Here is a 25,176-nt window from a genome sequence, read left to right as displayed (position 1 = left end):
TATAATGCAAATACATATGAAAACTATGTTGTTATCTATTCCTAAGCAATCTATCATAACTCTTAGCAGCAGCTCAAAATTCTAATCTTCACGATCAGAATCAACTTACTCTTCTTTTAAGCTTCCTTTGATTCTCCAAAACATCAAAATGTAATTACATTACATCATGTATTAAGAATCTCCAAAAGGAATTTAATTGAGTTAGATAGTGGACTTTGCCTGAAGTAGAGTTAAACATTTTGAGTTTACCATCCTTATGATTTCTCAGGTAAATAGGGCAGCTTCAACACCAATGCCCTTTCCTTTGGCAATAGAAACATATAGACTATTTGGTAATGGTACATGGGACTATCTGAGACTTAGCCTTTCTCTTTACCATTTGGTCAACCGGGTTGACTATGGCCGATCCCTTTCCATTGGGAAGAGAAAGCTTTTTTGGATTTCCAATGTTACCATTGTCAATGTCCATGGAAGTTTGGAAAGTCGATCTTCCAATCAAATTTGCTTTACCAGTGCTCTAAATCATTGTTGATTCATCAACAACAAGCAAATAGGTAAGATCATTAAGGGTCATGTCGTGATCTTTCATCAGGGAGTGACTGAAGAACCAAGTCAACAACTAGCTACCTTGAGACTTCGACACCCAACTCTCCCAAACTGTCAATAAGTAACTTCATCTCCAAGATGTAAGCACTGTTGGATTAGTGTCTATGTCCATAACTATTTTGGTATGTACTTGACCCGATGGTGCATGGTCCTTTTGGGTTGCCTTCACCAAAGCAACTTGATAGGATGAATTATGGAGAGAAAGGATTAAATATGATTTATTAATATATTATGGGAATAATATATTAAAGGAGAAATCATATTGTTTAATTAATATCATTCAATAATTAATTGGTAATTAGTTTTGTGACTAAAAGAGATTAATTAAACTTAAGGGACTGAAATTGTAATTATAAGATAATTGCAATTTGGGCCATGGATTGCCTTGTATTAAGGAGTGGACGAATTCTATGGGGAAGCCCATAAGGAAATCGTCCAAGGCCTTAAGGAAAGGGATCCATGGGTTACTTAGGGCTTAAGCATCCAAATTAGGGTTTCCTTGTTATATAACCCTAATAGCCTCACTATATATAAGACCCTTATGACCCAAAAACGTGGTGAAGCTTCTTTCTAGGGTTAGAACACGTTTTGGGAAGCCTCCTTCCTCTCTCCTCTTCATCCTCTTGCTTATGGTGTTTGTGAACCATTAGAGGAGTGACATTTGTGACTCTAAACTTTCTAAAGTCAATACAAGGAGGAATTAGGATTGTTATTGCTACATAACAATCAAGGTAATATCTTAAACCCATTCTTATGTTAATATGATTACTTGTATGCTAGAATTAGGGTTTATAGTCTTGGATAACTTGCATGTACAATAGAGAAACCTAGATCCAAGCATTAGGGTTTGTATGAGCACATAGGATGTTCTTATGACCAAAACCTATCAAGCACATATAGACTTTTCTTGCCAATAGGGATTGAGTGACCATGAACTTTTCAAGAACTTGTGGGTTAGGGAGAATAATTGGAGGAGGTGGAAGAAGAGAAGTATGATTTCCATCATCCAATCGCGGGACATCATCTTCATTAGGAAATCTTGTTCTAAGAGATTTGGGAAGATCATAGTTGTCTGAACCAGATATCTATAATGGAAGAAATTCAAGTTAGTTGATTTAATTCCTTAATATAACACCCAATATGAAATATTAAGACTAGGACCCAACACAATATTTTATAACTTGGAAGAGGGATGCCATAATCTGAGCTAAAAAATATTTGAAGGTAGGCGAATGACGATTCACCAATTTCCACCATGAAAACCTAATATGATATTGGGTTTTAATTGGATTGAAACTCCTAGATCTTTTGAGATGCATTGAACTTTTCAATGGCATGTTTAAATCTCGGTTGTGCCCTCTCAAGTTTGTGACTGGGTTGCCGAGGATTACAAACAAGGTGTGAATAACCATGCAAATTGACTTGGTACCCTTAACTTTATCACCTAATTGATGTGCCGGTTAACCACACTCACTCCACCAATCTATGATAAACATTAAGTTACCCTTTGCCACTCTTACTAGTCCATGTTAGTGTGCCGGTTAACCACACACGCTCCACCAACGACTTGGTAAGGTACAACGTGTAATTTCATGGGTTAGCACCAAATTCACATTTTCCTAAGTAACTAAGATTGGGAAATTATAAGTGTTTAGTTACTTAGTATTTATCATTATAGTTTTAATGAAGGGAGAATTATAGTCCTGTCCTACCCGTTCGGCTAACGACCCTCCACTAGTCAAGGAAGCGGTGGGTGAGAGTGGACACCCATTAAACTGTCATTTTATAGGCAGTAACATTATACCCCCTTAATAGACCGACTTCGTGAATGAGGCCTTGATATTTGCCTAATTAGTCATATATTTAGCATACATTTTTATTCATTTTTAGCTAATTATGTGTATAATGTGGACAAAAGGTACTTAATAATGTTTAAATTTTGTTTTCAGTCCAAAAGGCATGCTTGGAAGTAAAAAGGAACAAGGAGAAGCAATTAGAGACCAAAGGTTGAAGAATGAAGGAATGACACACTCCTACTCGGCGAGTCTACGAGTTTTCTCGGCGAGTACCCAAGAATATTCTAGAGGATAAGTCAGGACTCCTGGTATAAGACGGATTTTGTGCATATACTCGGCGAGTTGGGTCTTCTACTCGCCGAGTACACCCTGTTTTGTGATAATTATAAATATCAAACCATTATCCGAAGGAAAGGGACTTATGGCGTTTTGGGGAGCTGCACCTGCGATTGAAGAACCCTTAGGAGAGCTGAGAAACCCTAGCCTTCAATCCTTTGAAGAATCAAGGCAATTTAGGTTAATCATTCCACTTAACTTGAGGAATTAAGCATGTTTAGCTTAGTTGAATTTGTTTTTGCTATGACTATGAACTAAATTCGTTTTGTTTGGGAAGACCAAGTTACTCCTATGGTTTAATTATTACTTTTTGATTGATTGTTATTTGGTGATTCTATTAAATTAAGTTTGTTAAAGAACCTTATGCATTAATAACAACTATTTTCTGTTAATTGGAAGGCAATTAAGCTGCATGAACATCTCTTAGTTGTTAACCTTATATGTCATGTGAACACTTCATCATATGCCTAGGAATAATGAATATGAAACTAGGATTAATTAGAGAATAGGTAAATTAATGTGTGAACTTGTTTGAGAAACCAACAAACAAGAGGTTAATTGAAACACCAACTTGATTAACCAATTACAAATCTTATTTAATCCAAATAATTAAACTAGGGAATTAATTAGTTTAAACAATTGGCCGCTGCTTGAATTGATTAATTGTCTAAGGGTTAGGAGTAATGAACATGAACCTAACCACTATAGTTGGTAACCAATAATAATTGATCTATCATTTAAATAACCATAGGAGTGAATTGGTTGAACCTAAACAGAAACCCTTTATTAAATTTGGTGAATTTGTCATTTGCTTTAATTGTTTAGTTAGTTAAGTGCTTAACTGTTGTGTTTAAGTTTCTAGTCTTGTAAAACTAGAGAAAAACCCTTTTACTTTTATTACTTGCTTAGTCAAAATTAGTTATTAGATTAATTTTCGTTCCCTGAGTTCGACACCCTACTTATCCAACTATACCACTAAAAGACATGTTCACTGCCTTTGTGTGCTTAATTTATTAACTAAAAGTAGGATTAAAACTAGCTCGTTTGACACACATCAAGTTTTCGGCGCCGTTGCCGGGGATCGGTTCCAAAATTAAATCTAATTCCTAATTTTATCGATCCTTTGTGTGAGTTTTCTTGCACAAAGTTATATTTTCCAGTAATACAGAAAGTAGGTTAGGTTTTAGAGTTTATTAGTTTAGTTTAGAAATCTTTTGATTAGTCTTATTTTTTTGTTTTAAACTGTCTACTCGCTGAGTGCATTCGCACCTACTCGGCGAGTAGCCTGCTATTTTCTAAAGAATTTTTAGTTTTCGTTCTGTTTTAGTTTTGTTCTTTTTACGTGTTTTTTCCTGTTTGTTTGCAATTGTTTCATGACCCGAGGATCTGAATTACCTCTGGTCCCTCCTCTCGAAGACCCGGAATCCGCACTAAGGAAGAGCAAAGGAAAAGCCGTTGGAGAATCCGCTTCTTCAAAGAATTTGCCACTAAAGAACCTAAAGTCCGTTTTCAGCAAGAAGAAGAGCAGCAAATCAGGAGCATCCAGCGCCTCTTTGACAATCAAAGACCCGATTAAAGAAGACACCGAGTACGCGACCGAGGAAGAAGAAGAACATACGTACGAGCACGAATCTGATTTTGAGGACGAGTTAGCTCTTACCATGGCTAACATTGATGAAATCCCCATGGGGGAATGGAAGAAGAGGATTCGCGATGACATTGGCCCAGGATTTGTGCAACCCGCAATTCCCGCGACTGCTGCTTTTGAGCTCAAGGTTCATATCCTAGCTTTACTTAAAAAATTCCTTTCTATGGAAAAGACCACGAAGATGCCTACAAGCATTTGGATGAAGTCAATGATGTAGTTGATTACTTTAATGTTCCAAATGTGCCTCGCGAGACTCAGCTACTCCGCATGCTTCCAGTAACATTCAAAGGTGCTGCAAAAGACTGGCTCAAGTCACTTCCCCCTGGATCAGTCACCACATGGGCCAAGATGAAAGAAGAATTCATTGATCACTTTTGCCCACCTTCGAAGATAGCTAAGTTGAAGAAGGCCATTGCTAACTTTGAACAACAAGCTGGAGAGTCGCTATATGAAGCTTAGGAGAGGTACAAAAGTTTGCTAAGAAATTGCCCACACCATGACCTTAATAGCCAGCAAGAAGTCTCCATCTTCTATGATGGAGTAAATGTCACAACCAGGCAGTTACTTGACTCGCAAGGCCCACTCACAAAGAAGCCACCCCCAGTGATCAAGGAATTGATTGAAGAATTCTCTAAGCACTCTAGAGAATACCAAAACCCAAGGAATGATGTTACTAGGGGAGCCGCATATGCAGCTAATGAAGACTTGTCCGCGGTCATGGCTATGCTAAAAACCATGGATATGAGGATGGATAAAATGGATCAAACGATCCATGCTATTCGGGTGGGTTGTGAAAACTGCAATGGGCCCCATCTTACTAGAGACTGCGACTTGGATGAAAATGGCAACAAGAAGGTGCTCCCTTATGAAGAGTACAAGAAGGCTAAGGAGGAGAAGTTCAGGCAGAAAGGACGGGGGTTTTACCAAAAGGAGGAGCCGACACAAGAAAGAAAACCAAGTTTGGAAGAAATGCTTACCAAATTTGTAGCTGCTTTAGAAAAGAGACATAGTGATCATGATGCTGCAATTCAAGAAACAAGGACCACGATCAGAAACCAGCAAGCATCTATCCACAACATCGAAACGCAGCTAGGGCAACTTGCTCAACAAATCAACCAAAGATCACCGGGCGAACTTCCTAGTAAAACCGAAAGTAAACCACGAGGTGCGCATATAAACATAGTCACAACAAGAAGTGGGAAGATAATCACTCCTCTGACCCCTATTCAGAATGAAGCACCCAAAGAAATGTAGAAGGGAGATGAAGAAACTCATGACAAAAGTCAAAATCATCAATCTGCAGAGCCTACTTGCCAAGTCCACAATATGGACTCGGCGAGTCCACTGCCAAATCCGAAAAATCAGATTCCTGAAAAACCCTTTCAGCCCCCAATGCCATATCCAGCCCGAGCTAAGAGAGAAAAACATGAAGAAGAGTACCAGAAGTTTCTAGATCACATCAAAGCTCTTCAAATCAACATACCCTTCATCGAAGTTGTTGCACAAATGCCCAAATATGCAAAATTCCTTAAAGAACTTCTCACGAATAGAAGGAAGATGGAGGAAGTAAAAAAGGTGGTACTTAATGAGAATTGCTCAGCTGCCATGCTCAACAAACTGCAAAAGAAGAAGGGTGACCCGGGAAGCTTAACTTTACCTCGCCAATTTGGTAACTTGGCTACCACTCATGCCTTGGCTGATTCAGGAGCAAGTGTGAATTTAATGCCTTATTCATTCTTCAAGAAGCTGGATCTCCCGGAACCAAGATCAATTCGTATGGCGATTCCTTTAGTAAACAAGATAGTCACTTTCCCAAGAGGAATATGTGAAGACTTATTGGTCAAAGTGGACAAGTTTGTATTTCCCGTTGATTTCATCATTCTAGACATGGAGGCGGATCCTCAAGTCCCAATCATCCTTGGAAGACCCTTCCTCAAAACGGCAAGTGCTATAGTAGACATGAGGGACTCGAAGCTCACTTTGTGGGTAGGAGAATATTCAGTTACGTTTGGGGTTGATCAAGCTATGAAGTATGCAAGGAACAGTGACGACACGACATTCTCAATTGACATGCTTGATGAATTATTGGAGGAATGCATAAGTGAAGATTCCAGCAAGTTCACAATTTTTGATGAAGAATTTGATGCAGAAAAAGACTTAATGGAAATCGAGAGGCTACTGGAAGAAGCTGAGTATGAAGAACTAGTAAAGCAATCTGCCATACCAACTTGCCGAGTAGGGACGATCTACTCGCCGAGTCCAAGCGAAGAAAAGATAGAATTCATAACTTCAGCTACCAACTCGCCGAGTTCCTTACCTGCACTCGGCGAGTAAAACAAACAGAACCCAAAAACTGAGCTCAAAAAGTTACCAGAACATTTGGAGTATGCCTTCCTTGAAGATGGCTATCAAAATCCAGTCATTATAGCCTCTGACCTTTCCAAATCTGAAAAGGAAGAACTAGTGCAAGTTTTGAAGACGCGAAAGCGGGCCATAGCATGGAGTATTACCGACATTAGGGGAATAAGCCCCTCTTATTGCTTTCACAAGATTAATCTGGAGGAAGGAGCAAAGCCGGTTGTGCAGCACCAAAGAAGACTGAATCCAAATATGCAAGAGGTGGTCAAGAAAGAAGTGGTCAAGCTTTTAGATGCGGGGATTATATATTCCATTTCCGATAGTCTGTGGGTGAGTCCGGTCCAAGTGGTGCCCAAGAAAGGAGGGATGACGGTCATAACCAACGAGAAGAATGAGCTTATTCCGACACGAACGGTGACCGGTTGGAGAGTGTGCATCGATTATCGAAAGCTAAACGATGCCACTCGTAAAGACCATTTTCCCTTACCTTTTATTGATCAAATGTTAGAAAGATTATCGGGCCATAGTTATTATTGCATCCTAGACGGATTTTCGGGTTATTTCCAAATACCTATAGACCCAATGGACCAAGAAAAGACCACATTCACTTGCCCAAGTGGGACTTTTGCTTATCGACGCATGCCCTTTGGGCTATACAATGCACCCGCGACATTTCAAAGGTGCATGACAACCATATTCCACGGCATGGTGGAAAAATTCATGGAGGTCTTTATGGATGATTTTTCTGTTTTTGGATCTTCCTTCCATGATTGACTCAAAAATCTTGACCTAATGCTTGCTAGGTGTGAAAAGACCGACTTAGTCCTTAATTGGAAAAAATGTCACTTTATGGTTAAGGAGGGTATAGTTTTGGGCTACAAAGTTTCCAAATTGGAAATTGAGGTGGATAGAGCAAAAATTGACATCATTGCCAAATTACCTCCACCAACTAATGTGAAGGGAATAAGAAGTTTTCTAGGACACGCGGGTTTTTACCGGCGTTTTATAAAAGATTTTTCTAAAATAACTAGACCTCTTACACAATTACTCCTAAAAGATGCACCATTTAATTTTACTAAAGAGTGTTTAGAGGCATTTGAATTTTTAAAGGAAAAATTGACTAATTCCCCGATCATTGTTGCACCAAATTGGAATTTACCATTTGAAATAATGTGTGATGCTAGTGATTTTGCATTAGGAGCTGTCCTTGGTCAAAGGGTTGATAAGCACTTTCGACCCATATATTATGCTAGCAAGACTTTAAATCCAGCCCAAGAAAACTACACCACCGCGGAAAAGGAATTATTAGTTGTGGTGTACATTTTTGATAAATTCCGCCCTTATTTAGTTTTATTTAAAACAGCTGTTTCTACTGACCACTCTGCTATCAAGTATTTGTTTGCCAAACAGAATGCCAAGCCAAGATTGATACGATGGGTTCTACTTCTTCAAGAGTTTGACATAGAGATACGCGACAAAAAGGGAATGGAGAATGTAGCAGCTGACCACTTGTCAAGGCTTGAAAACCCGCGATTGCAAGAAGATAGAGTTGGAGATGATTTTTCGGACGAGTATATTATGGTGACTGTGGGAGAAGAACCATGGTTTGCAAATATAGCTAATTACTTAGCTAGCAAATACATCCCAAAAGATCTCACAAGTCAACACAAGAAGAAATTCTTTTCCGAGATAAAGTATTACTTTTGGGATGAACCATATCTTTTTCGAAGCTGCGCGGATGGAATCATACGAAGATGCATGTTCGAGAATGAAAGTCGGAAAATATTGGAGCATTGTCATAGCGGGCCCACGGGTGGACATCATGAAGCACATTACACTGCTAAGAAGATCTTTGACATTGGGTTTTACCGGCCCACGATTTTTAAAGATGCAACCCAATTTGTCAAAGAATGTGATGCATGTCAAAGAGCGGAAAACATTTCATCTCGAAATGAAATGCCACAACATAGTATCCAAGTGTGCGAAGTATTTGATGTGTGGGGGATCGATTTCATGGGACCATTTCCCATGTCTAAAGGCAACAAATACATATTGGTGGCGGTGGATTATGTATCCAAGTGGGCGGAGGCACAAGCTTTGCCAACTAATGATGGTCAGGTAGTGGTGAGGTTTTTAAAGAAGTTATTTTCAAGATTTGGGGTCCCGAAAGCTCTCATAAGTGACCGAGGCACTCATTTTGCCAATAATCAACTAGAGAAGGTGCTAAGTAAATATGGGCTAACCCATAAATTTTCTACATCCGACCATCCACAAACTAGTGGACAAAACGAAGTGACAAATCGAGCTTTAAAGAGAATCTTGGAGAAATCGGTGGGGAGCAATAGAAAAGAATGGTCGGATAAGCTAGACGATGCACTTTGGGCCTTCCGTACAGCTTTCAAAAACCCTATTGGTACTACACCATATAGGTTAGTTTACGGAAAGCAATGTCATTTACCGGTGGAGATAGAGCATAAAGCTTTTTGGGCTTTAAAGATGTGCAACTTCAACATGGAGGAGCTCAAGAACAACCGGTTAATGCAAATGAATGCTCTTGAGGAACTTAGAAATGATGCATACACTAGCTTTTTGATCTATAAAGAGAAAACTAAGAATTGGCATGACAAGAGGATCAAGGAAAATAAAGAATTTCATGAAGGGCAAAAGGTGTTGCTCTTTAATTCAAGGTTAAAACTCTTATCGGGAAAACTCAATTCAAGATGGGATGGTCCTTTTCTGGTAAAGAAGGTGTTTCCACATGGTGCTATAGAGCTATTGTCAAAAGATGGTACCCCTTTCAAGGTCAATGGACATAGAGTCAAAAAGTATGAAGAAGGAGTCCCAAGGAATGAAGGCATGGAAGAGTTGATGTTGCTGGAAGGGATTGCAGCCACGTAGAATGGGAGGAGTCCAACTAATGAATCCTTACAAAGAAGCGCTTCCGGGAGGCAACCCGAGTTTAGAGTTTGCATTTCTTTTTCCTTTACCTTCTTTTTAATTTCTTAGGATCTTTTTCATTCATCTTCTTCTGGAAATATGTTCTAAATCATTGCTTGAGGGAAAGCAATGCCTAGAGTGTGGGGTGGTGGGTTAAAAATTAGAAAAATTCAATTTTTGTCAAACTGCAAGCTTTACTCGCCGAGTAGGTACGAGTACTCGGCGAGTACTTGTCTAAATAACCAAAAAATCGCGTAAAAGCATTTCTACTCGGCAAGTAGATCTTTTCTACTCGGTGAGTAGCCAACTTACACAGTCGGTATATAATATGTGAAATAAGGGTTTTCAGCCATTTTACCCACACAATCGCCGTGCAGAGCCACCCTCAAGCGATTTTTGCGATTTTCGGCTCAATCTTCGACTTTCAAGAGAAAAGGTATGATTTTTACACTTAAAACTTGTAAAAGGTTAAATCTTTATCACTTCTTTGCTCTTATTTTGTCTAAAATCGGATTTGGGGGTTTCCTCAAATTCTAGGGTTTTGATTTTACCATGAATTAGGAGGTGTTAGGAGAAATTTCTTTTGGATTAGTAGTTATTGGACTTAGTACAGCAAACCCCTGTGAAAAAATGGGTGTTTTAGGTGACCCATATATGTTCGACGGGATTCTGGTCCCGATGTTCATCCTACTCGCCGAGTAGGACATGAACTCGACGAGTAGGAACTCGGCGAGTAGGAGGCTATACAGATCTGTTTTATTCGATTTTAATTGTTGGGTGTTGTTTGCTTGTGCTTTCTTAATGTTGTTATGCAGGTATCATGTCCAGAAGAGGTCAGTCTTCAAGAGGGGGAAGCCAAGTTGACATCCCATGGCTCTCGTTCCGCCAAATCACATCCAAATCGTCTCAAGCCCGTGCCAAAAACAAGTTAGAGGCTTTGAAACAGAAAGAGATTCATTTAACCGATGCAGTGGACTGGGATTGGCTGGGGAAAGTTGGTTTGGAAGAAGAGCTGACACCATATTTGGTGAAAGAATGCAATTTGGGGGATTCAACCATCATATGTGATGGTTGGTTACAACTTTTTAAAATTCAAGAACTGGTCTACGTTGAATTATGTTGGGAGTTTTTTGCTACCATCTCATTCTGAGGTGGTAGTGAGTACTACAATCCCAATGTAATTTCCTTTTCTCTTGGTGGGGAGCTGCGACAATGCAGCATGGCTGAATTTTCATGGAGGCTTGGAATCTATGAGCAAAGCATTATGTTGAATGAAGATTTTGAATTTTTTTTAGAGAATTGCCACAAAGATCTCCCCGAGGAAGTGGTTGCTTCTACCTGGTGGAATACTATTGCTAACCGGGTGTACATACCATCTACCGCATAGGAGGGTCACATACGTTCACCGATCCACCGTCTCATTCATCGTTTCGTTGCCATCACGATTAATATGCGGAAGGACTGGGACAAGGTCTCGACCCTTGACATCTTTTATCTTTGGAGTATTATTACTTCCGATGTTTTCTGCAATCTCCCCTATTGCATAGCCAAGTATCTTGCGGAAGGGGCTGTTAAGGAGAAGGTGAACTCCAAGATCAATGAAGGGATGTTTGTGACGAGGCTTGCAAGGTCATTTGGGATATTAGATTTGCAAGAGGCAAGGGCGCTGACGGTCATTTATCCCCCTCTGTTCAACACCGCATTATATAGGAGGGCAAGGGTTGTGGAAAAGTTTGGTGATTCTTTTTCTATTCCTCATGCGGATGAGCCGGCTATCCCCGAGGAGCCGGGAAGGCGAGTGAGACAAAGAAGTGAGCGGGTACGGGAAGACCCACCGGTTATTCCGGTGGAAGAAGAGAACGATGGTTGGAATCAAGTTGAGTACCGGCGTTACTTGGATGATATTGGAAGAGGATTCAACTATAACAATCAATCATTTGAATATCTCTTCCAACAAATGAACATTGCACCGAGACCCGGACCCGGCTACCCCTACATTATGAGTTGGGAGGAAAGGATGAGGAGAAGGCATGAAGAAGGAGGAAATGGAGCTGGAAGAACTAACATGGAGGAAGAAGAATGAAGAATGTTTCTTTTGTGTTTTTAATCTATTTTCGTGATGTTTGATTTGGACAACTTGTTAAACTTGGATGATTTTATTTCTTGTTAGGACTTTTGTTTGGTTGCTTTCACTTTTGTCTGCATTTTTTTTCAAGATTGAAAGGTTAGGAAGCATATTAAAGTGTTAAGGGTCAAGGTTGAAGTAGGAAAGTGAGGAACATTCAAGTAAGAGTGCGAAGTTTTGTCCTTAGGATTGAGTCCATTAGAGTTGAGAGTAATGGAGGGTGTTGCTGCTGAAAGGTTTAGAGAAAGGGTCAATGAAGTATTCAAATTCAAAACCTGAATCAAGAAGAACACAAGTTGGATCAGTTTTGGCAACACAGCGCCTACTCATCGAGTGCACAACTTCTACTCGGCGAGTACATGGGTCATTACACGTAATAATTGCAAGTTAAGAGCTTCTCGCCAAGTACACGGTACTACTCGCCGAGTTGATTGACATTTTTTTGGTTCCATAGCTGTGTTGAGCATTTTCACTGCAGTACATGTCTATTTTTCGTGAAGAATTGTTACTGGAGATTTCTAAGAAGCTTTTTCCTTGATATTTTCGAGTTCTCAACCACACGAGACGAATGACACCCAAGACATGGATGAGCTGTTCCCATGTCTAAAGTCAATTGAAGATGGAGCTGAAGAGAAGAGATATCAACCTAGCGACTGCTACCCTAGGGGAGTTTGTTCCAATTCTCTCTATATTTCATGTTTTTATTTTTTCATGCATAATATGCAATGAGGGCATTGCATAAAATAAGTGTGGGGTAGGGGTTTGGTCGCATATTAGTAAATCTAGAATATTAATTTAGGCTAATTTTAAAAAATACAAAAAATATGACTTAGGAATTAATTTAGAAAATTTTGGTAAAAAGTAATTAGGATTCCATGTTAGAGTTATGTTGATGATTGCATGAAGACCCAAATGTTTAGTTGAGCCTATATACGTTCTAGTGCATTTGTGGCTTCCTTATTCTAGTGAAATCATGGGACAAAAACATGACCTCGCTCAGCCCGAAGGATGCAATATGTTTAGCATCGTGTACCAGAAATGTATCCAGGAAAATTATTATCGTTAGTCAATAAAGGTTGAAGTTGAGCGCCCCTGCTTAAGCATGTAGGGTTTTGAGTGAAAAAAGTGAGGTACATGTTAAAAAAAGTGAGAGAGAATTACGAGAAAAGTTTGGAGAATTTTTGGAGTATCAAAGTCAAATATGAAATTAGAAGATCAAAAATTCCAAAGAAATTCAAAAAGTTGAAGATACCAAAAATCAAACAACAAAGTGGTGAATTCAAAGAGATCAAAGATCAAGTGCCAAAGAAATGAAGAATTCCAAAGAGCTCCAATGTGGTATCATAAATTGTAATTATCTAGATTATGTATGCTTGGGTTGCTCAACCAAAAATACCTTGAGGTTAAGAGGTTTTCTGAGGATGGATTCGGAGGGATGCATAAAATGAGCATAGTTCGGGGTGAGTGGGCGAATGTTTATGAGGATTGAGAGTATTTAGAGTATGGGGGTATTTAGGAAAATTTTGGACACAAATGCATGCGTTGCGGTCTTGGCATAATGGCTGGGTTAGATTGGAGTTGTCATATGTGGTTCTAATGTGTTAAAATTCAGTTTTGCTTGGGGGCAAGGAAAAGTCAAGTGTGGGGTATTTTGATATTTGCATAATTACTCATATATTTAGCATACATTTTTATTCATTTTTAGCTAATTATGTGTATAATGTGGACAAAAGGTACTTAATAATGTTTAAATTTTGTTTTCAGTCCAAAAGGCATGCTTAGAAGTAAAAAGGAACAAGGAGAAGCAATTATAGACCAAAGGTTGAAGAATGAAGGAATGACACACTCCTACTCGGCGAGTCTGCGAGCTTACTCGGCGAGTACCCAAGAATATTCTAGAGGATAAGTCAGGACTCCTGCTATAAGACGGATTTTGTGCATATACTCGGCGAGTTGGGTCTTCTACTCGCCGAGTACACCCTGTTTCGTGATAATTATAAATATCAAACCATTATCCGAAGGAAAGGGACTTCTGGCGTTTTGGTGAGCTGCACCTGCGATTGAAGAACCCTTGGGAGAGCTGAGAAACCCTAACCTTCAATCCTTTGAAGAATCAAGGCAATTTAGGTTAATCATTCCACTTAACCTTAGGAATTAAGCATGTTTAGCTTAGTTGAATTTGTTTTTGAGTTTGTTTTTGCTATGACTATGAAGTAAATTCGTTTTGTTTCTGTTGGGGAAGACCAAGTTACTCTTATGGTTTAATTATTACTTTTTGATTGATTGTTATTTGGTGATTCTATTAAATTAAGTTTGTTAAAGAACCTTATGCATTAATAACAACTATTTTCTGTTAGTTGGAAGGCAATTAAGCTGCATGAACATCTCTTAGTTGTTAACCTCATATGTCATGTGAACACTTCATCATATGCCTAGGAATAATGAATATGAAACTTGGATTAATTAGAGAATAGGTAAATTAATGTGTGAGCTTGTTTGAGAAACCAACAAACAAGAGGTTAATTGAAACACCTACTTGATTAACCAATTACAAATCTTATTTAATCCAAATAATTGAACTCGGGAATTAATTAGTTTAAACAATTGGCCACTGCTTGAATTGATTAATTGTCTAAGGGTTAGGAGTAATAAACATGAACCTAACCTAGGGCTGGCAATTCTCGACACGACACGCGAGACGACCCGCGACACGACACGAAATAAACGGGTTTGGGTTGAGTTTTTCAACCCACCAACCCGCTAACCTGCCAACCCGTTTATTAAACGGGTCATATATGGGTTTCTCAAAAAATAAACGGGTTGACCCGCCAACCCGTTTATATTGTTAATAAAAAAATTATTTTATTTTTAAATGTATTTATGTATCAAGTATTAATATTTAATAAGTATTACATAATATATACCATTTATTCATAGACCATTTGAATGTTTCGACATTATGACTCGTGGTGGATGGTCTAATGTCATAAGTCGTAACCTATAAGGCTAAGTTTGTAACATGTTTCTATGAATGTTTTTAGTTTTCATTTGGATGTTTAAGAATTAAATATCTAAAATTTGGACACATGAACCCAAATCTGACCCAAGAACCCACCAACTTGTGAACCCGTATAAATAAATGGGTTGGTGGGTCATATATGGGTTTATGTTCCAAACCCACCAACCCGTGACCCGCCAACACGTGACCTGTATATTTAAATGGGTCGTGTTAGGGTTGGAATATTTTGACCCGCCAACCCGCCAACACTCGACACGCCAACCCGAACACGACACGATTGCCAGGCCTAACCTAACCACTATAGTTGGTAACCAATAATAATTGATCTATCATTTAAATAACCATAGGAGTGAATTGGTTGAACCTAAACAGAAACCCTTTATTAAATTTGGTGAATTTGTCATTTTCTTTAATTGTTTAGTTAGTTAAGTGCTTAAGTGTTGTGTTTAAGTTTCTAGTCTTGTAAAACTAGAGAAAAACCCTTTTACTTTTATTACTTGCTTAGTCAAAATTAGTTATTAGATTAATTTCCGTTCCATGAGTTCGACACCCTAGTTATCCAACTATACCACTAAAAGACAGGTTCACTGCCTTTGTGTGCTTAATTTATTAACTAAAAGTAGGATTAAAACTAGCTCGTTTGACACACATCAGGCCTACTAACAGTAAGACTGACTTACTCTTATACATACATATATAATTATAATATTATAGGTTTAATATATATATATATATATATATATATATATATATAAAATTAAACCTATAATATTATAATAGTATAAGGGTTGAATTTTAAACTATTTAAAAATTCCAGGTTTTGGAACTAAAGTATACATGGGGTGGGGGGGGGGGTAAATTTACAAAAATCCAAAACTTGAGGGCAAGTTTTGAACAATTCAAAACCTTTGGTTTCAATAACCTATGAGTTTAAAGTAGTTTTAATGAAAAAACTCTTTAAGTTCCATAACTTGAGGACAAGTTATGGAAGACTTTAAAACATTTAAAAATGAGACTCTTCATTTTCATAACTTATGGAAATCTTATAAGTTTTAAAAATCATAAATGATACTTTTCATATAACTTGAGGACAAGTTACAAAAACACATTTTATGAGCAACTTTTAGATCAATATGGATCGAAAACAAATTATCACATAATTTTTCTATTAATCTAAACTAACTCATAACAACAAGATAATTCATATCACCAATCTTCAAGAAATTAGCATGAACATATAAACTAATACAAATCTTGAAATTATGACAATTATCTTTGAAATTGGATTAGCATGATCATTACCACATCAAAAACAGGTTTATAAGTTCAAAATTAAAACAGCTTAGGGTAATGATTCTAGTCCAATTCCAGCCTTAAAAGTCGAAAATCTGCACTCTGGGCCTCCTACTCGTTGAGTGTATGAACCTACTCGACGAGTAGGATGAATTTCTTCATGGACTTGGCGAGTCCACAGTCCAAACAGCTAGAAAAGTGATTTTTTCAGCAATTTGCATCAAGTATAATTGAAAACAAGCCTTGGCTCTGATACCATTGATGGATTTTGTATACTACAACATCCTATGGTGCACATACAACCCTAAATACCTTGGATCTATGTTTTCACAAATTATACATGCAAATGGTTTCCAATGCATTAATCCTATAACTAACATGCAATTGTCATATACCATATAATAAACTAGTTATAGTAACATACCTTTTATGTAGCTTGAAGTCTTGATGTATTTGGACTTAAGATCTTAGCCCCAATAGTATGGAAGCCTCAAATGAAGTCTCAACACATCTTGGACAAAGGATGAAATTTGAGAGAGAATTCATACACACCAAAACTGTCCATATCCTCTAAGAATACATTAATGGTGACTTTGGCTATTAAGTAACATATTTATTTGTGGAATTCCAAAGGTCATGGGTTAACCTAAACCCATACCCATGGGTTTATGATCCATGGTTCATGTGGCATAACTCTTTATGTATCCATACATAAAATTGGTCGAACATGGATCATAAGCCCAACACATATAAATATAACTAATTACCATAGTTAGTCCCCATAGATTTAATTAGTCTCTTTTGATTACTAAATTAATTCCAAATTAATTCTTGATCAATACTAATTAAAACATATGATATCATATTAATATATTAGAACTTATAATATATTAATAAATCATACATACCTTCTCTCAAGAGTCTGTCCTAACAAATTGTCCTGATGATATGCAACCCAAATGGACCATGCTACTCTCGGGTCAAGTACATACCAATAATAGTTATGGGCTTAGACATCTAATCCAACAGTTCACGACCAAGCTCAACCGTGAACACCCTCTTAATGGGCTGATATCCCATTTCAAGTCCATTAATGGACCATAAACACCCCCTATATATATATATATATATATATATATATATATATATATATATATATATATGTGTGCGTGCGTGTGTGTGTGTGTGTGTTGACACCCTGAATCAATTCATTTCTCATTTCTCATTTCTCAACCGTAAACAGTTCCTTTTTCTCTCAATCTTCATGAGATTACGCCCGAAATCTTCAAATCTTCATATTTCCCCACAAAGAACATTCACGCCTCATTCAAATCTTCAAAGAAATCTTCAAATCTTCATAATCTTCAAGATCCATCCGTAAACATCAACCCTCTAACCGTAAACCCTATTTTCCCATCCGAAAACCCATTTTCAACATTTTCCAATTAAATTCCAATTTAATTGAAGGTCTCCGTATATAATTAAATTAATATTTAATGTAACAACCAAATTTCAAGTCCAAAAATTTCATTTTAATTAGCTGACTCATAAAAACATTCATAAGAAAATACTGTGAAATCACATCATCTCATACAAAAATGTATCATGTATGAAAACCCAAATCATAAAATTAGGAACATGTCAGAGTACAATCCCAGAATATCCATAGTGCGGAAAACAAAGAATGTGTGTATGATGTGCTGCTACTGCGCCAGCTCTTTCCCCTTCGCTGAAGAGGTACCTGAAACCAAAACTGTAAACTATAAACACGAAGCTTAGTGAGTTCTCCCATCATACCACATATGACTCAATCACATAGCATACATACTGCTGGGAAATTCTGGGGTGCCCGACCTACCCGGTACGACCATTCTGGGGTGCCGACCTACCCGTACGACCATTCTAAGGTGCCGACCTACCCATAAGACCATTCTGGGGTGCCTTCGTACCTGTGTCAAGCCATTCTGGGGTGCTGACCTACCCATGTCAAGCCATTCTGGGGTGCTGACCTACCCGTCAGTCCTAACAACCGACCCTCGAAGACTATTCCACCCCCTACTGCTACTATCACATATATCATAACATAAACATACTATCAAACATATATGGGGTGTCCGAACTACCCTTCGGTCCTAACAACCGAACTTGGGGACTATTCCCCTCCTACTACCACTATCACGTATAACATATCATGTTAGCATATAAACATGTTATCACATACTATCAGACATATCTGGGGTGTCTGACCTACCCTTCGGTCCTAACAACCGAACTCTACTACTATCACATATAACGTATTATGCCAGCATATAACATATTAGGTAGTAGCAAACCTAGATGATATCACAAAGACAATCATCTAACATACAACTCCTACCGGTGGGCCGACATATGGCCTTAGACCCACCGCTACTAGAAGGTAACTCACCTCGAACGAGTAGCTGCTGATAATCTGTGTGGGAAACCTATGTCTGCTGCTGCTCCGGGAATCCTCCGGCTATAATCCCCACAAAACACTCAGTCAGAAACTGATATCTACTCTTAAGGTAAAATGACTACTTTACCCCCAACCAAGTCCAAGTCAAAGTCAACTGCCAGTTGACCCGACTCGCTGAGTTGGGCCGTCAACTCGTCAAGTCCCTAACCCTTTACCCGTCCTTATCCACAACTCGACTCGTCGAGTTTGGCAACGACTCGACGAGTTCCTCCTCTATATGAACACTGAATGAACCTTCATTCGACTCGCCGAGTTGTATGAACAACTCATCGAGTTCACCTTCAACCATAAGGAGATTGCCTTGGACTCACCGAGTCTGTTTTAGCACTTGTCGAGTCCCATGAACTCCAAGTCTAAGGCCAAATCCAGTACACTGGGTCACTCCTTCGGACCTTCTACAACCCTTCTAACACCCAACTGAGTTCTTTTGACCCTCAACAAATATGGGACTTTATGGCTTGGACTCGTCGAGTCCGAAGAACGGACTCGCCGAGTCGATAACGTCCACACCCTAAATCCTCGATTTCTGATGTACAACCTTTGACCAAAAGATAGATCCAAGCCCCTAAGCTCGATCTAGCACGTAAAGTTTCGAACTTTACATGCATGCATAGGACTTTTGAGCCTAAAAGGCTCTAAAATGGCTCTTATGTTGCATGGGGACCTTCCTTGGGTGCAAAAGCAACCCAAATATGCCTTGTGACTCCTCCCAAGACTTAGATCCGAAGTCTTGACCCTCAACCATGTTTGCAATCATGGTTGGCTACCTCATATGGCTTAAAAAGCCTTAAATCTTCCCCAAAAAGGGATCTAACAAACAAGCAAGCAAGGTACATACTTTATACCTTTCAAAGACTGTAAATGATGGCCCCAACTCGAATCATTCAGTCTCCTCTTGATCCATCTATGCTCTTCCTTCTTCCTTGAGGTCAAAACCCACAAAAATCACTCAAAAGCCTTAGATCTTGCACCAAAACACGTAGGGTTTTCTATGGAGGGTTTCTGGGAGCAATAGAGACAAGTGGTGGTTAAAAGATATGATTAAATAGGGTGCAAACCCTCAGATTAGGGTTTTTGTCCAGTCAGAGCCTACTCGTCGAGTCCAGGACCCGACTCGACGAGTCCGGGACCCGAATCGACGAGTCCATCACTGAAATCCCGTGTCCCATCCCGCTTCTAATCGGCGAGTTGGTCCTTCAACTTGCCGAGTCCTAGGCCAAAAATGCAAAATACTTAAATAAAAATAAATACCAAGAACCAGGTGCTACATTTAACCCCTTTATTTAAATTAATATATTATTAATTTAAATGCGACGTCAAATATAATTATTTTAGGGCAACGTTATTAGCGTGTACACTTACCCGGGGATCATCTCTACAACTCGCTAATTCCGGTTAACGTACATACGAGGTGAGTTTATACCCCTGTGTTTTCAATATTTTTCTATGTTTTTATAGGGGAATACAAGTACAACACAATTAAATTTGTGTAAACTTTTCAAAACGATTTCCAACAATTTCAAACGGTTGCAAACAATTTTGAACGAAGTAAAACCATTTCAAATAGTTTTAACCATTGTTCATACGATTAGATATATATATATATATATATATATATATATATATATATATATATATATATATATATATATATATATATATATATATATATAAATGCGAATACAATCTTTTAGTCCTTTGTAACATGCTGAGCAAAGGAAAACTTTTAGAATAACTACTTTTCAAATGGAATACTGACATCATATATACAAAATACGAAGATACAAACAAACGAACATGTAAACTATAATAGGTATAGTTTATGGAACATTGACAACATATTTACAAAATGTAGAGATACAAACCAAACAAACAAATAAACTATAGTCGGTATAGTTTATGGAACATAAGTATTATCATACCAAGTACAGGTTTTATTACAGTAACGAACATATAAACTATATTAGGTATAGTTTATGGAGCATACAAACAGATATTCATTCAAAACAATTTTCAGATATTCTACACTTAAACGTCAATATAGCTTTGTGAGGTAACGTCTTCAAGTACTTATTCAAGTGCCAACAAAAGTCCTGACCTTAATAACCAGAGTCTCCTGGAGGGAGAGCGTGAGTTTGTGTATAGATCTATACGAGATTGACAACCCCGCACCAGACATGCTTGCAACAGCTAGCCGACAGGCCTGTGGTGACAAACCTCATGATCGATTTTCAACGCCTGAAGAACGTCGAGTCAGGCCATCTGTCGTATTATGCATGGTTATGAGAACTCACAATTTGGTAACATGATTAGTGTATGAATAAGTAAACCACTTCACATAGTTTTATTTAAATAATAAGGCTATAGAACATTACTTTACGAGTATCACTGGAGAATCCAAGGGGTTTTAAAAATAAGCACGAATACAGAAGACTATTCCAAAATAGAGAAAACATACATTCATAGTTTTATGCGTTATAAAACTACCTTTTTACAAAGTAAGATAACATTCACACGATTTGAGCATAACAGATTACCACAGAAAATTAGGATTTTTTGGGAAAACATACTTACACTTACAAAGAACAAATTGATGGTTTTCAATTACAAACATGCTTATGAACGCACCAACTTAACTGTTGATACACTTTCAAAATCATTTGTATTCTCAGGGAACCGATAAGACAGGTACACCCGCAGGATTTTGAGAAGACGGACCTTTTAGAGTTGTGTCTTTTATACATTTTGATTATACATTTTGGTGTCATATAAACTATGTATCGAACAGATGTAAAACTTTACCTTATCAATGTAATGGTTAAGTTTGCTTTGGTTCTTATTATACAATCATTGTGATACTGTACATGATGTCCTCCGCCCCTGAACGTTTCCACCATTCCGGTTTGGGGGTGTGACAATAAAAGTTGTTAAAAAACTGTCAAGGACAATTTGGGGTTTACTGAAGATTTGTTGTTGGTGGACAATTGGAAGTATAGTAATGAATGGACCATATTTATATAATTCTAAATAGATAGGATTCAATTAAGAATTGATTGTCATATGGCAATTATGGAAATGTTTCTATAATGAGAGTTGGATATTAAGAATCTATATGAAAGTTGGAAACTTTTATTCAAGAAGGATGTTCAAGGAATGTACCTTGAATGTGAGACTTCATTTTCGGGGAATTGTCTTGTAACAATCTCAAATGGAATACTATGTAATATCATTGGCCAAGTTTCTATGAATTTGGAGCCTTGAAATTACAAAAGGATCATTGCATGATAGGTTAGACTCTAACACATTCTATTAGTGGCAAGAATTTTGTATTCCTACACTTATAAGGATTAGGAAATTGTGAAATGAGCATCATTGGAAATGTGTTCAATTGATCTATTTCACAAAGGAAGGACCATAGATAAACATAGTGTGCATGCTTGGAGCATGGGATGACTATTGTTTTAATTCAAGTATTAAGTTGATTGTTCGAAACATTATACAATGAATAAGGTCTAATTAATATGGTGATTAAATAATAAGTGTTTTATTTATATTAAAAAGTTTTGAGACCATATTAGATTAGGTTATTCTTGTGTTTCACTTTGCATGTTTTACTTCCCGAATAATAAGATTGTTCGAGAATCCACAGTCGATCATAATTTGAATGTAAGTAATGAGGTAAGACTATCATGAATTCGACTGTAGATTGTCTAAGTGCTTAGACATAGCAAATGTTTGTTGCAGTGTTCGTGAGTACTCTTGAAATAAGAATTTGAGTATTGGATTAAACGCACGCTGATTTGAATCACTTCATGGATTTATCATGAGTGATTGTGAGACGATAGTATCTAATATTCTTGAAACGGAGACATACAGTTGTTGTTTACAAGTCGGTTATGCATTGATAGTGCATAAACATATAAGTAACTTGATGTTATAAAACGTATAGTTGTGTGTGATTTGATGAGTAAATAGTACAAGCATATGAGTTAAAGTTTATCCGTTCCTTTTACCCTAAATGGGATAAAAGCGATATATGTGGGTCCCTTGATGATTTAGTAATGACAACCTAAGCGCTTGGCCAAGCCTCGACTGATTTGATTTGTTCAATTAGTCAGTTGTCATAAATTAGAAATCGGGAAACAAACCTTGGACAGACAGAATGATTATAATCCATGTCTCATGTCCATACAATATCTTGTAGAATGGAGGAATATTTGATCCCTTATCTAAAGGACACGTTACTGATAAGATCAGAGTTCGACAATGGCTTTTGAATGCTACGATTGCTAGTTAAATTCTGAAGTCTTACTTGCAATAATAGTTATTAGACTTATCCAACTGGGAGACTATTGGATTAGGTGTCTAAGCCCATAACTATATTTGATATGTACTTGATTTGATTTGTAGCATGGTCCTTTTGGGTTGCCTTCACTCATGCAACTTGATAGGATGACTAGTGGGGAGAGAGAGAGGGCAGGATTTATTATATAAATAATAAATTGGCACTCAAAATTATTTTATTAATATATTTTTTGGAAATCATATTATTAATTAGTAATTAATCAAAAATTAATTTGATATTAATTTTGAGATTAAAGGAACTGATTAATAATGGAGGGGTTGTTTTGCTAATCAATGATAGTTGCAAAACTGGGCTGATGAACTCCATAGAGTGGAGTGGAGAATATTTATGGGTAAGAACATAAGATTTTGTCCAAGTGCTCTAAAGAGGAGGTCCATGGGCTGCTTAAGCCTTAAGCAGGAATTAGGGTTTACTCCAGAAACCCTACCAGCCCACCCAGCTATATAAATCCCCTACACCTCTTGGAATTTCAGCCCTAAGCTTGAGAAACCCTAGGATAGCCGATTTTCCACCTCTCTCCAAGTCATTATTTGCATTGGGTGGTTGTGACTCCATTAGAGGTGCAACACTTAGGGCACTAAGCTTTCCAGAGTCAAGGTGGTTCTTGTTATTACCACATAACAAGTGAGGTAATGATCAAACCCTAATTTTATATATGAATTTCGAATTGTATATGTTAAATCTAGGGTTATTTCTTTGGTGTCTATTTGCATGTTCAATACAGAAAAACTTACATCCAAAGCAATTACGGTTGCATGATCACATAGGAATGTAGATATGCTCATAACCCAACAATCATAACATAACTATTGTGAAGAAGAGGAGTGACACATTAAGAATCGAGTTAGGCACAAAGGTTGAAATAGCACCTTCGAATCTCGTCAATTTGGATTTGCTGCTAGCCATATCTCATAGATCATGACTCTTTTGTTGCCGATGCACATGGATCTGGCCACTCCAATCGTTGGCGGTGTTGCGACCGTCATTGGTGGTGGCGATTACTTGTAAAAATCACAGATCTGGAGGAGGACGACGCTAGTGGTGGATCTAGTGGCTCAAAGGTGGTTTGATGGCGGTGGATCTGGTAGATCTAGAGCATAAATCACATATCTAGATGGCGACAACAGTTCCGTTTTGGAGTCTGTCGGAACTCCTTCATCTGAACACTATATCTCATTAGAAGTACTTTAACCTCCTGGTAAATCCTTCTAAATCTCGAGATCTAGCTGAAAAAATAGATGATATGAATAAGTAAATTCTAGATCTAGAGTCAAACATCATAGATCTGGGGCCAACGCTCATAAATCTGCAGAAAAGTATGTGTATCGGTGATGACAATGGATGTTCAGAGGTGAAGGCGGTGGCTATGGCGTGACATCAATAGTAGGAGGAGATGTTCTGATCAGAATATGAGAAAACGCACCAGATCAAAGTTACTAGCGGTGGTTGAGATGTCGTCGTTGGTGGTGGCAGTGTTTACAACGACGTTGGAGGCGATGGTGGAGTTGGTAGTGTTCATCACAGGTTGTAACGTTGTAGAAGAAGAAGAGATAAGTTTTCTTTTCTTAGAGAATGTATAGTAGAGAGAAGACAATCAGGTAGGTGAAAGCATGCATAATGTGTGTAATAAAAGATGAAAGTGGGTTTTAGTTTTTAGTTATTTACACTCCTTCTACTCTTTTTATTTTGTTAGTAATAGACAAAAATACACTTTTAATAAGTTTTGTAAACATTTATAGTAGAAATGGCTAATATACCTTAATAAAAGTGGTTCTTAACCTTTTATGGTTCTCATTTGATCTTTTCCATATATATATATATATATATATATATATATATATATATATATATATATATATATATATATATATAGTTAGGTTCATGTATAAATGGTAAATATTGTGTGATTGTATGACCTAATATCAACCATTGATCAAATTCAATCATCCAAAAATATAAATGGTAACTTTCTCTATATTTAATTATTGCTAAATAGTTAGTTCCTTTAATATTTCCTTATCTTCTCGTATTTATATCTTCTCTCCTTTGGCTCTGACATACCCCTGATTCGTTTTCACAATCTTTTGTCCGTCCTCCATAGACACCATCTGTCAATTGTCACCAGATGGAATTAAGCCATCGCCGCCCAACACTATCACCAACCATTACCTGCTTCCGCCATACACCACCTTCAG

At 37.7% G+C, this 25,176-nt stretch overlaps 1 non-coding gene across 1 annotated transcript; it reads right to left on the bottom strand.

Moving 5' to 3' along the window:
- Nucleotides 1–4,782: 4,782 nt before the first annotated feature.
- Nucleotides 4,783–4,889, bottom strand: LOC145065158 (small nucleolar RNA R71). Its single transcript, XR_013688306.1, has one exon. It is a non-coding gene; the product is annotated as a small nucleolar RNA R71 (small nucleolar RNA).
- Between the last annotated feature and the right edge of the window lie 20,287 nt (nucleotides 4,890–25,176).

Source organism: Lactuca serriola, chromosome 7 (assembly GCF_051521515.1).
Source record: "Lactuca serriola cultivar US96UC23 chromosome 7, Lser_US96UC23_V15, whole genome shotgun sequence".
Classification (NCBI taxonomy): Eukaryota; Viridiplantae; Streptophyta; class Magnoliopsida; order Asterales; family Asteraceae; genus Lactuca; species Lactuca serriola.
Note: the sequence above shows the minus strand (reverse complement) of the source record. Positions and strands in the feature narration are given on the sequence as shown.